The following is a 10,771-nucleotide window of genomic DNA, read 5'->3' as shown; positions in this document are numbered from 1 at the left end:
ATAAAGAAAATAAAATAGCTCTTAGGGATTCCCAAGGCCTTACTCAACCTCTCTGACTCACAGTTTCCTTATGAAACATGAAAAGATTGAAATGAAATTGATTCTTTTTTTTAAAGTTTTTATTTATTTATTTATTTTTGAGAGAGAGCATGTGTGTATGCGTGAGTGGGGGAGGGGCAAAGCGAGAGGGAGAGAGAGAATCCTAACCAGGCCCTGAGCCGTCAGCACAAAGCTGGATGGAGGCTTGAACACACGAACCCTGAGATCTTAACCTGAGCCAAAATCAAGAGTCGGATGCGTAACCCACTGAGCCACCTAGATGCCCTGAAATAGATTCTTTCTAATTCCCTTTCGGTCTAAACTTCTAAGATTTTGTGCTTGGTTAAATATATTAAAATTATTTTTACACCTTCTATATTGACAATTATGATTTACTGTGAACTTAGTTGATGCGATTCAGGTCATTTACTCCCTATACTTATCCCAGGTAAAGGAGCACCTGTCCGGTTCAGTAAGCGGAGCGGACAACTCTTGACCTTGGGGTTGTGAGTTCAAGCCCCCTATTGGGTGTAGAGATCACTTGAAAATAAAATCTTAAAAAAAAAATACAATAGAAAATAGGCACTACTATTATTCCCATTTTACAGGTAAGGAAACTAAAGCCAAATGTAAGCAATTTTTCCAATGCCATCCTGTTAGCAAATGAGAGAAGTTCAGATTTAACTGGTTCTGGTTCAAATTTAACTGGTTTAACTCTGATTCTGTCTCAAGCTTCTAACCCAAACCTATGTTGCCCCCCAGTACATTGTTTTGTTAACAAAGGATAAGAAGCTTTCTTGGTTGGGGCACTGGGTGGCTCAGTTGGTTAAGCATCCGACTCTTGATTTCAGCTCAGGTCATGATCTCATTGTTCATGAGTTCGAGCCCCACATTGGGCTCTTCACTGACAGTGCAGAGCCTGCTTGGGATTTTCTCTTTCTCCCTCTCTCACTGCCCCTCCCTTGCTCGCTTGCTCTCTCTCTCTCTCTCTCAAAAAATAAATAAACTATTAAAAAAGTTAAAATAAAAGAAACTTTCTGGGCAATGGAAAAAGTGCAATCTTGGTAAAAAAATATTCTCCTAAATAAATGGTATATTGAATTATTACTATAATTATATAGTGAATTATATATAATAATTATAATAATTATTGGGACTGGGAAATTTGTCACTGCTTTGGACTGTGAGTACTGTGGCTGAGCAGTGTGTTTTTTACCTTGGCTCCTGCTTGCTAAGTAAAGTAGGTACTTAATGAATTCGTGTGGAATGAAATGTATATTGGATAACCTCATTATAAATCATTATAAAGGTTCTGAAGGCTGGAAGCAACTTTATGGCTCATTTAAACTATCTCCCCTCCCACCCCACTATTTTATAGAAGAAGGAACTAAAAGTCAGAGAGAGGGAAAGAGAGACACAATTGGCACCCAGGGCTCCTCATTCACAATCCAGACCTCCTTCCCACTTGACTGTTGTATGGAATTCTTCCCGCTTCTTCTCAGTGTATCTGGAATTGAACGAACGTGAGTTCGCTCCTTGGTAAGTGACAGAGAGAGACTATACCAGGTGGAGTTGTACCCAAAAGAAATTTCATTTGCAGAAAATAAGGAAATCTCAGGGCATAACGTCCAAAACCATGACTCCTGGAGTGAGGGCGGGTGGGCCTCTTTTATTTAGGGTTAAGATGAATGTTCAGAAAGGGCAGTTTTATCGCTGCAGGGAAGGCCAGCAGGGGTACTGTATGGGTGTCCTGTATTATGTTCATGAAGCTGTGTTCCTCCTGGAATGCAGAGTTAAACATTACGATGAGGTAGGGGCGACTGGACGCCCATCTGCGCAGGTGTGAGTCAGTGATCAAACTCACACTGCCCTCAGCTGCCTGGAGCTTTTCCTGTTTGTTGTTTGCCTCCAAAAGATAAGGTTCACGTTCCCGTGAAGAAGAAGGGGGAGTCCATGGGAGGCTTGCCAGGGACAGTGGTAACCTCCTTAGCCCTGCGGGCACGGTTTCACACCCACCGGGCTTGAAGCCCAGCTCCCCACCAGCTGAGATGCTCAGGTCCCCAGTTCACGGCCTCACTTTTTTGCCCATTACCCGCTTGGTTTCTCAGCCTTGAACCGGCCAAGGGCACGGCAGGAAAAGCCAGCTGGCATGGCAAAACACTCCCTTGAGAGGGGACTAATTTTGCCTGGCCTTACGGAGCTCGCCTGCCTTGTTTCAGCTGTGTCTGCACCGATATGGCTGAATTTACAAGAGCCAAGAGGATGTTTTCGCCATCTGCCTGTTAGTGGGGAATTGGCCTTTCTGCTCCCCCCACAGGGATTGGGAAGGCTTGGTGGCTCGGGGCCAGCCCGCCGGGGTGCTTCTCCTTGGATTGTGTTCTGCTGAAGGAAAGGAAACTCCGCTGAGCTCCAGAGCCAAGGGTGACAAATGGCCTGCATGCATCTGGGACAGCAAGCTTGATCTGAACACAATCGCAACACTGTTGCAAACTGTCTTCTGAATACTTGTCATTGTCACTTTTGGACAGTCAGTTGGGAAAGGCCTGCTTTAAACAAAAAAGAAAGAAAGAGAACAAAGAATTTTTTTTTACGATCTTATTTTTAAGTAATCTCTACACTCAATGTGAGGCTCAAACTTAACCCCAAAATCAAGAGTCACAGGTTCTACCGACTAAGGAGCCAGGTGCCCCAGAATTTTTTTTCCTGATTACAAAAACACTACATGTTTATTGTAGAAAATTTAGAAAGTACAGAAAAATATAGAGAAGACAACAAATGCTATGTATCTGATTATTATGTATCTGTACCATTCTAGGAGAATCATCAGGAAGTTTCTGTTATATATTCGTTACAGCTTTTAAAACATATGCAAATGGCTTCTCCATGTACTTTTATGTTTGCTTTTTTTCTTAAAATACATCACAAACGATTTTGTATACTAGTAGATCTTATTTAACACTATTTTTGGTAGCTACATAGTATTCCATCCTTTGCTTATACCATATATATTTATAACCCTATTGGTGGATATTTAAGTGTTCCTCAGCTTTTTGTTATTTGAAGTAATGAGTGATAAACCTTTTTGCCTAACTGATTATTTTCATAAGAAAGCAAAATTGTTAAATCAAAGTCATAACTAGTTTCTACTTTAAAAAATTTTAGGGGTGCCTGGGTGGCTCAGTTGGTTAAGCGCCAGACTTCTGCTCAGGTCATGATCTCACAGTCCTTGAGTTCGAGCCCCGCGTCAGGCTCTGTGCTGACAGCTCAGAACCTGGAGCCTGTTTCAGATTCTGTGTCTCCCTCTCTCTCTGCCCCTCCCCTGCTCACTCTGTCTCTCTCTCTCTCAAAAATAAACATTAAAAATAAATTATAAATAAATAAATAAATAAATAAATAAATAAATAAATAAAGGTTTTAATACCCACTGCCAAATTGCCTTTGGGCAAGGTTATACCAAATTACATTTCCATTAATATAAACCCATGAGCAAACTTCTCAGCATCCTCACTACCATGGGGTGTTAACTTTTAAAACATTTGCCAAAGTGATAAGTGAAAAATGTTAGCAGCATTCTACCTTTACCCTTAAATGTAGGTGGTTGACCACCACACGTTTCCTTAATTAATTAATTTTTAAAGTTTATTTATTTATTTATTTATTTATTTATTTATTTATTGTATTAATCTCTACACCCAATGTGGGGGTCATGAATTTGAGCCCGAGATCAAGAGTCACATGCTCTTCTGAGTGAGCCAGCCAGGTGCCCCACATTTCATTAATTTAAGCCAAGCTAAGGTTACAAAGACTCAGGGACAGTCAGGTTTGTTCCCAGATAAAGACAATCATACTTGGGGCTATTTTGATTACGTGATCTTTTTCTCTTCTTGTTAATTACACCATAAGTGATGATGCTATCTTACTTATTTGCCATTTGCAGATGATAATACTTGTTCCAGAGCAGATAAGCCTTTATATCTGTTTGTTTGCTTGTTTGTTTGTTTGTTTTAAGAGGAAAAAAGTGGCCATCTTGCCTTTTGCAGTTATGATACAGAATACTCCCAAGGAATGTTTATTTCTGTGAGTATCTTAGGTATGCCACCAGGAAAGTCAAGATGAATGCTTCTCTGTAGCAATAATGTGATAAAAAGGAAATGTATTTTGTGTTTCAGAAACTAGAAGTATTAATGAAGTAGGGTTTTGTTTTGTTTTGTTTTTTTTTTTTTTTTTACCTCCTGGGAAAGAAAAATGAAACATTTTTTGGTGGAATTACTTAAAAGATGTAAGAAGGGTACCTGTTTGGCTCAGTTAGAAGAGCACACGACTCTCGATCTTGGGGTTGTAAGCTCGAGCCCCACATTGGGTGTAGAGATTACTTAAAAATCTTAAGAAAAAATGCTCATGAGGAGGATGGCATTCTGGGTGGTGGGATGGTTTCAATAATTAGGAGTGAGCGTGGCTAGATTGTTTTACTAAATCGAGATGCTCAAGAGAATGACCTACTGGTGCTTGTATTCCTAGCGCCTAGAGCTGTGCTAGAAAATGTGTTCTAGGCAGAATTTAGTATGTCTCGTGAAGGGCTGTACTTGATCAGAGAAGAGAAGCATCAATGGTAAAGGAGAAAAAAAAAGAGTTCTTTATGTTTTCTATCAAAGAAGTGGAGATGATTAGATAAATCTCAATTTTTAAAAAGTTTTGTAGTTGTATTTAAAATTTTTTTTAATGTTTATTTATTTTTGAGGTACATAGAGACAGAGCATGAGTGGGGGAGGGGCAGAGAGAGAGAGAGAGAGAGGGAGACACAGAATCCCAAGCAGGCTCCAGGCTCTGAGCTGTCAGCACAGAGCCTGACACAGGGCTGGAACTCACGAACCGTGAGATCACGACCTGAGCCAAAGTCAGACACTTAACTGACTGAGCCATCCAGGCACCCCCATAGTTGTATTTTATTTTAAATAAATAAGTATAGGGGTGCCTGGCTGGCCCAATCAGTAAAGCATGTGACTCTTGATATCGATGTTATGAGTTCAAGTCCTATTTTGGGCATAGAGCTTACATAAAATAAAATAAAATAAAATAAAATAAAATAAAATAAAATAAAATAAAATAAATCCAGTTAAAATAAACAAATATAATGTTACCTACCTATGGTTTTTTCAATATTTGCAAAATCACTTTCATAAAAATATACACACTATATTTCTGAGATGTTTATAGTTTATCATTTATATAAAAAAGGTTTGCCATTAATAGTACTTTAATATTGATTTTTTGTTTCAGAGTTTGGCCTTTCTGGGAAGGAAGACCTCAATATAATGTGTATGCTAAAAAAATACAAAACAAAACTAAGCTCAAAGTAAAACCTGAGCTCAAAGCAATGTGCTGTAATGGACAAAGGAGGTCAGGGTCAGTGGATTTGGGTTAAGAAATGCAGCTCTATCATCAGTGGAGGAACTTTGGCTAATCCAATACCCTCTCCTCATCTCAGCCTTCTGATGTATAAAATGCAAGATTTGGACTTGTTGATCCCTTCCAGATCAGAGAGTTTCTGATTCTATTTGTGATTTTGAGAAGGTGATTGGGCCAGGTAATGTCGAATTCGGCTGATATCAAACCTAACAAAAGCAAACATGATTTCACAAAGTATCTCTTAGCAAAAGTAATTTCTTTCTCTTCCTGTTCTTTCCCTTCTCTTTTTGGCAGTATGATATCCCCATCACTTCTTCTGTGGGGTAGATGGAAACACAGTCTTTCTTCTTCCTTCACTTTCCAAGGGACTTCTTTGGCTAAGAGAGGAAATGAAAAGATGTAACATCGGAGAGAGCAGAGTATTCTACGGAAGCAGGTGCGAGGCACTACCCAAGCAAAGACAAGAATGAGGAGCCAGAGAATTGAGAAGGAAGGCTGGAATGGTGAGTGTTTTAAAGAGGAGGATCGAAGAAGTTAGAGCAGCTGTCTCGGGGAAAAGGAAAGGAAAGGTTGGTGTTTGCTAAGGAAGATGTTTATGACGATTTGCTCTGTATCATGCAATTAAATTCAATTTTTTGCTGCCTCTTCAAGAGACCCAGAGGTAAGATCTGCATAACTCTTCATTTGTCTTTGGAGCAGAATTGCCTTCCTTCCTTATAGACACGACAACGTGAGACACCTGCACATGACATGGTCCCATTGTTTTTAGGTTTGATTTAAAAGCTAGGGAGAGGGGCGCCTGGGTGGCACAGTCGGTTAAGCGTCCGACTTCAGCCGGGTCACGATCTCGCGGTCCGTGAGTTCGAGCCCCGCGTCGGGCTCTGTGCTGGCCGCTCAGAGCCTGGAGCCTGTTTCCGATTCTGTGTCTCCTTCTCTCTCTGCCCCTCCCCCGTTCATGCTCTGTCTCTCTCTGTCCCAAAAATAAATAAACATTGAAAAAAATAAAATAAAATAAAAATAAAAAAAAAATAAAAGCTAGGGAGAGCTACGTCAATTGCAGGCATCACTCATAATGTTATTTAAAAACAGAAAAACAGACCCTTTCTTATGTATCAGCTTCTCCTCATAGATTTTCTTTAATATTTTGAACAATTCCTCGGATATAGATTTTCCCCCCATCTAACATTATGCCTTTGAAAAGCTGGGCAATCTTATGTTGAGACGTTGCAGGTCTGCTTTTGGGAGTGTCTCAAATAAATATTGAATCAAATATTCACAACTTTGCATATTTCTACAATAACATCAGCTATTGCTGTGTGTTCTTTGCTAGATATAAAATTAGTTAGGTTAGTTTGGATTATGTTAACATTACATTCTTAAAAATAAATATTAATATAAATATTAAAAATAAAGATTACTATAACAATTTTTAACTTTTTTCATCTTTTTTTTTTTAACGTAATCTCTATACCCAATGTGGGGCTTGAACTCACCACCCTGAGATCAAGAGTCAGATGCTCTACCACTGAGCCAGCCACACACCCTGGAGTGAAATTCTGAAACATACTATGAATAAAAAGTATGAATGTATTCTTCCAACCAAATATTTGTATGTGGAACTTGGTTCCCCCTCTTAGTTTGTACAAAGTTACTCAGAAATTGGTGTAGCTGAGAACAGAACTGGGCTTGGTCTGATTGTTGCAATGGACTGTTTCACACACAGAAGACCCTCCTCCATTCTTAACTCTGTCCCTATTGTCAGCAACCTCCAAAAACATTCAGTCATAATTACATTCTGTGTTCCCATCTGAATCAAGGCTGAACTCAAGTTCATCTGGGGGCTGAAATGATTAGGGACATCATAAAAAAGTTCGAAGTTGCACAGAAGTGCTGAAGCAACACCACCCACCAGCTCTGATCTCCACTCATACCCACACTGGCTGGGTTATTCCTTCAGGGAAAGGAATCAAGACCAAGAAAGAGGCCTTTGGCGCTCTCTCTGCCCAGTGTGTACATGGTGCCCTCTAGTGGCAGAGTGGAGTATTTCCAGAAAGGGAATGCAGAGTCTGATGCCGCAGCACATATTAGGATCTTCCACCTAGCTTTTTGTTTATATAACCTTTATTTGAATTAAAGGTAGAAAACAATATACTTTTATTTGTAGGTTAAGGTGCAAGTTGCTATGGCAATCTAAAATAGTTATACACACTTTGTCATATTATCCTTTTAGACATTTTTATATATAAGGAATAAGGTTAATCATTTAGGAAGTTTGACAAAAATGAGAAAATTATCCTCAAAAAAAATTTCCTTACTGTGCTATTGGTATAAAGCTCATAATAGCCAAGACACTTAGGGGCGCCTGGGTGGCTCAGTCAGTTAAGGCTCTGACTTCAGCTCAGGTTATGATTTTGTGGTTCATGAGGTCGAGCCCCGCATCGGGCTCTGTGCTGACAGCTCGGAGCCCGGATCCTGCTTCGGATTCTGTGTCTCCCTCTCTCTCTGCCCTTCCCCTGCTTGCACTCTCTCTCTCTCTCTCTCAAATATAAATAAACATTAATTTTTTTTTTTAAATAGCCAAGATGTTTATATTAAGGGACTGAACCCAACTCATTAAATAAAAATAAAAGCGCATTTCTTGAAAAAGTGCTAAAGAAGAAGGTACGTCAAAAAAATGCCCTATACAGGGGCGCCTGGGTGGCGCAGTCGGTTAAGCGTCCGACTTCAGCCAGGTCACGATCTCGCGGTCCGTGGGTTCGAGCCCCGCGTCGGGCTCTGGGCTGATGGCTCAGAGCCTGGAGCCTGTTTCCGATTCTGTGTCTCCCTCTCTCTCTGCCCCTCCCCCGTTCATGCTGTGTCTCTCTCTGTCCCAAAAATAAATCAAACGTTGAAAAAAAAAAAATAAAAAAAAAATGCCCTATACATATTTTTTCAAAAGGACATAAACTATACTTTTCAGCACTGTCTTCTCTTCAAATTTCCTTGACCAACAATATATAGCAGGACTTTAATGTCCAAATGGCATTGTAGGAAGATGGCTACAGCAGCCGTGTGCAGAAAAGCATGTATGTAATGCAGATAAAATATAAAGATATTATTCCAAAATTAAAATTGTCAAGATAGTCAATTCATATCTGAAAGTCTTGTTGTATCTTTATATAATTAAAAAACATAAATCTTGTATATTGTGCCTCAAGAGTCATGTCTTGAATGGTACTTGAAATGCAGAATCTCCACCTTTAAAATGACAGTTGACATTTTCTACGCAGGCAGGTATTTCATTTCTGTGCTGTTTTATAGACTATCTACTTTTAATGAAGTTGGTTTTTAAATAAAATGTTTATGATAAACAGCTTATCGGTTATGAGAACCAATGACTTCTTCTAAGCCCTAGTGTAAAATACATGCTTTCCAAATATGGAATGTTTATTTTATTTTTTAATTAATTTATTTTTTAAGAGAGAGAGAGCAAGGAGAGGGTCAGAGAGAGAGGGAGAGAGGGAGAGGATCCCAAGGAGGCTCTGCACTGTCAGTGAGGAGCCCTGTGCGGGGCTGGAACTCACAACCGTGAGATCATGACCTGAGCGGAAATCAAGAGTCAGATGCTTAACTGGCTGACCCACCCAGGTGCCCTGGAATGTTTAATATATAGATATTGAGCTTTTAAAAATGGCCATGTTAAGGGGCACCTGGGTGGCTCCGTTGGTTAAGCATCTGACTTCCGCCCAGGTCATGATCTCAGGGTTCATGGGTTCAGGCCCCGCATCGCGCTCTGTGCTGACAGCTCAGAGCCTGGAGCCGGCTTCGGATTCTGTGTCTCCCTCTCTCTCTGCCCCTCCCCTGCTTGCACTCTGTCTCTCTCTGTCTCTCTCTCTCAAACATAAATAGACATTTTAAAAATGTTTTTAAATTCCCAGTTTTATTATACTGCAAAGCTGAAATTCATCTACTTCTTACAAAAAACATTGTGTTCATTCAAGCAGGACTTTGCTCCAATCTTCTTCAGTTTCCTTCTACCATATTCTATAGTGGACCTACAAGTTTATCGTGCACACGCATTAAACCGTTAAGTAGTTCACAGTTTTAACTCTTAGTTCTGAAGTAAGTAACATCTTCAGGGGTGCCTGGGTGGTTCAGTTGGTTAAGTGTCTGACCCTTGGCTTTGGCTCAGTCCATGATCCCAGGGTCATGGGATGAGCCCCACATTGGGCTCTGCACTGAGGGTGGAGCCTGCTTGGGATTCTGTCTCTCCCTCTGCCCCTGCCCCACTCATGCTCTCTTTCTCTAAAATTAAAAAAAAAAAAAAATTAAAAGAATAAATAAAGTAGCATCTTCATCATACACAAATGTAGTTCAGAGATGATGCTGGAAAGATGATATATTCTACCTGTGACTGACTCCTTCTTCCACTCCTGTGCACAGACAGCACAAATGCCTTGTGTATGCCTATTAGGAGAATGATTACCTACAACAGATCTATTTCACCAGCTTTTATTTTCTTTTCAAAGGCATCACATTCTGTTTGTAAGTTTGCAGGATTCCCATTCCCACAAGGGTATGAGCAGTTTTAGGATCAACATCAATATGCTTTTAAAAAGGTATTCCACACCTACGATTGGGAGACTTGAGGACAATGGGTGGGAAATTCTACATATTCATCCACATTAAATGTCTCCATATATTTAAGAGAGAGGTCTCCATTCTGGTCATTTCTCATTCTGGTCATTTCTCATTCGATGCTCTGTTGGTTTTGGTTTTTGTGTCTGTGTTGTTGGAGGGGGGTGGTGAGTATAGTTGACCACTATTAGGCTTTTTTACTAATGATGTATACTAATGATGATACGTTAGTACACCTGGGAGACCAACTCACTCTTCTGATGCTGGAGCGGCAGGAACCCCTGATAACTTTTCGAGAGAGAAAAGTTGATTGTGCATTATTAAACTGATAAGAGCAGATACTACACTTGATCTTAGCCAAAAGGCCGAGAAGCGATTATCGTGCATTATTAAATATTCAACCATGTTGATTTCCTTCTCCCTTGGCAAGAGTTGTGAATGATCACGTACACAAACACCAGCTTCTGAACTTCCAGTGACTAACACAGTAATTTGGATAATGCTACACTTTTGGACACAATTGTTGCAGGGTCCCCAAGCACGAGAGTCCTTGACACTCTGTATGGCGCATCTTACTAGGTTTATTTAAGGAGCTCAGGGACAGGACCCGCGGGCAGAAAGAACCGAACTTTTGTTGTATGAAGCTGGTAGTTATACACTTAGTACTCAAGTGGGAGGGGATGTGCAGGGAGTATCCGACCATAAATGT

General features: G+C 40.2%; 1 pseudogene; it reads right to left on the bottom strand.

The window, feature by feature from the left end:
* Window positions 1-10,346: 10,346 nt before the first annotated feature.
* On the bottom strand, window positions 10,347-10,439 carry LOC123593922 (annotated as a pseudogene).
* Between the last annotated feature and the right edge of the window lie 332 nt (window positions 10,440-10,771).

This window comes from Leopardus geoffroyi, chromosome D4 (assembly GCF_018350155.1).
Source record: "Leopardus geoffroyi isolate Oge1 chromosome D4, O.geoffroyi_Oge1_pat1.0, whole genome shotgun sequence".
Classification (NCBI taxonomy): domain Eukaryota; kingdom Metazoa; phylum Chordata; class Mammalia; order Carnivora; family Felidae; genus Leopardus; species Leopardus geoffroyi.
This window is presented reverse-complemented; position numbering and strand designations above follow the sequence as displayed.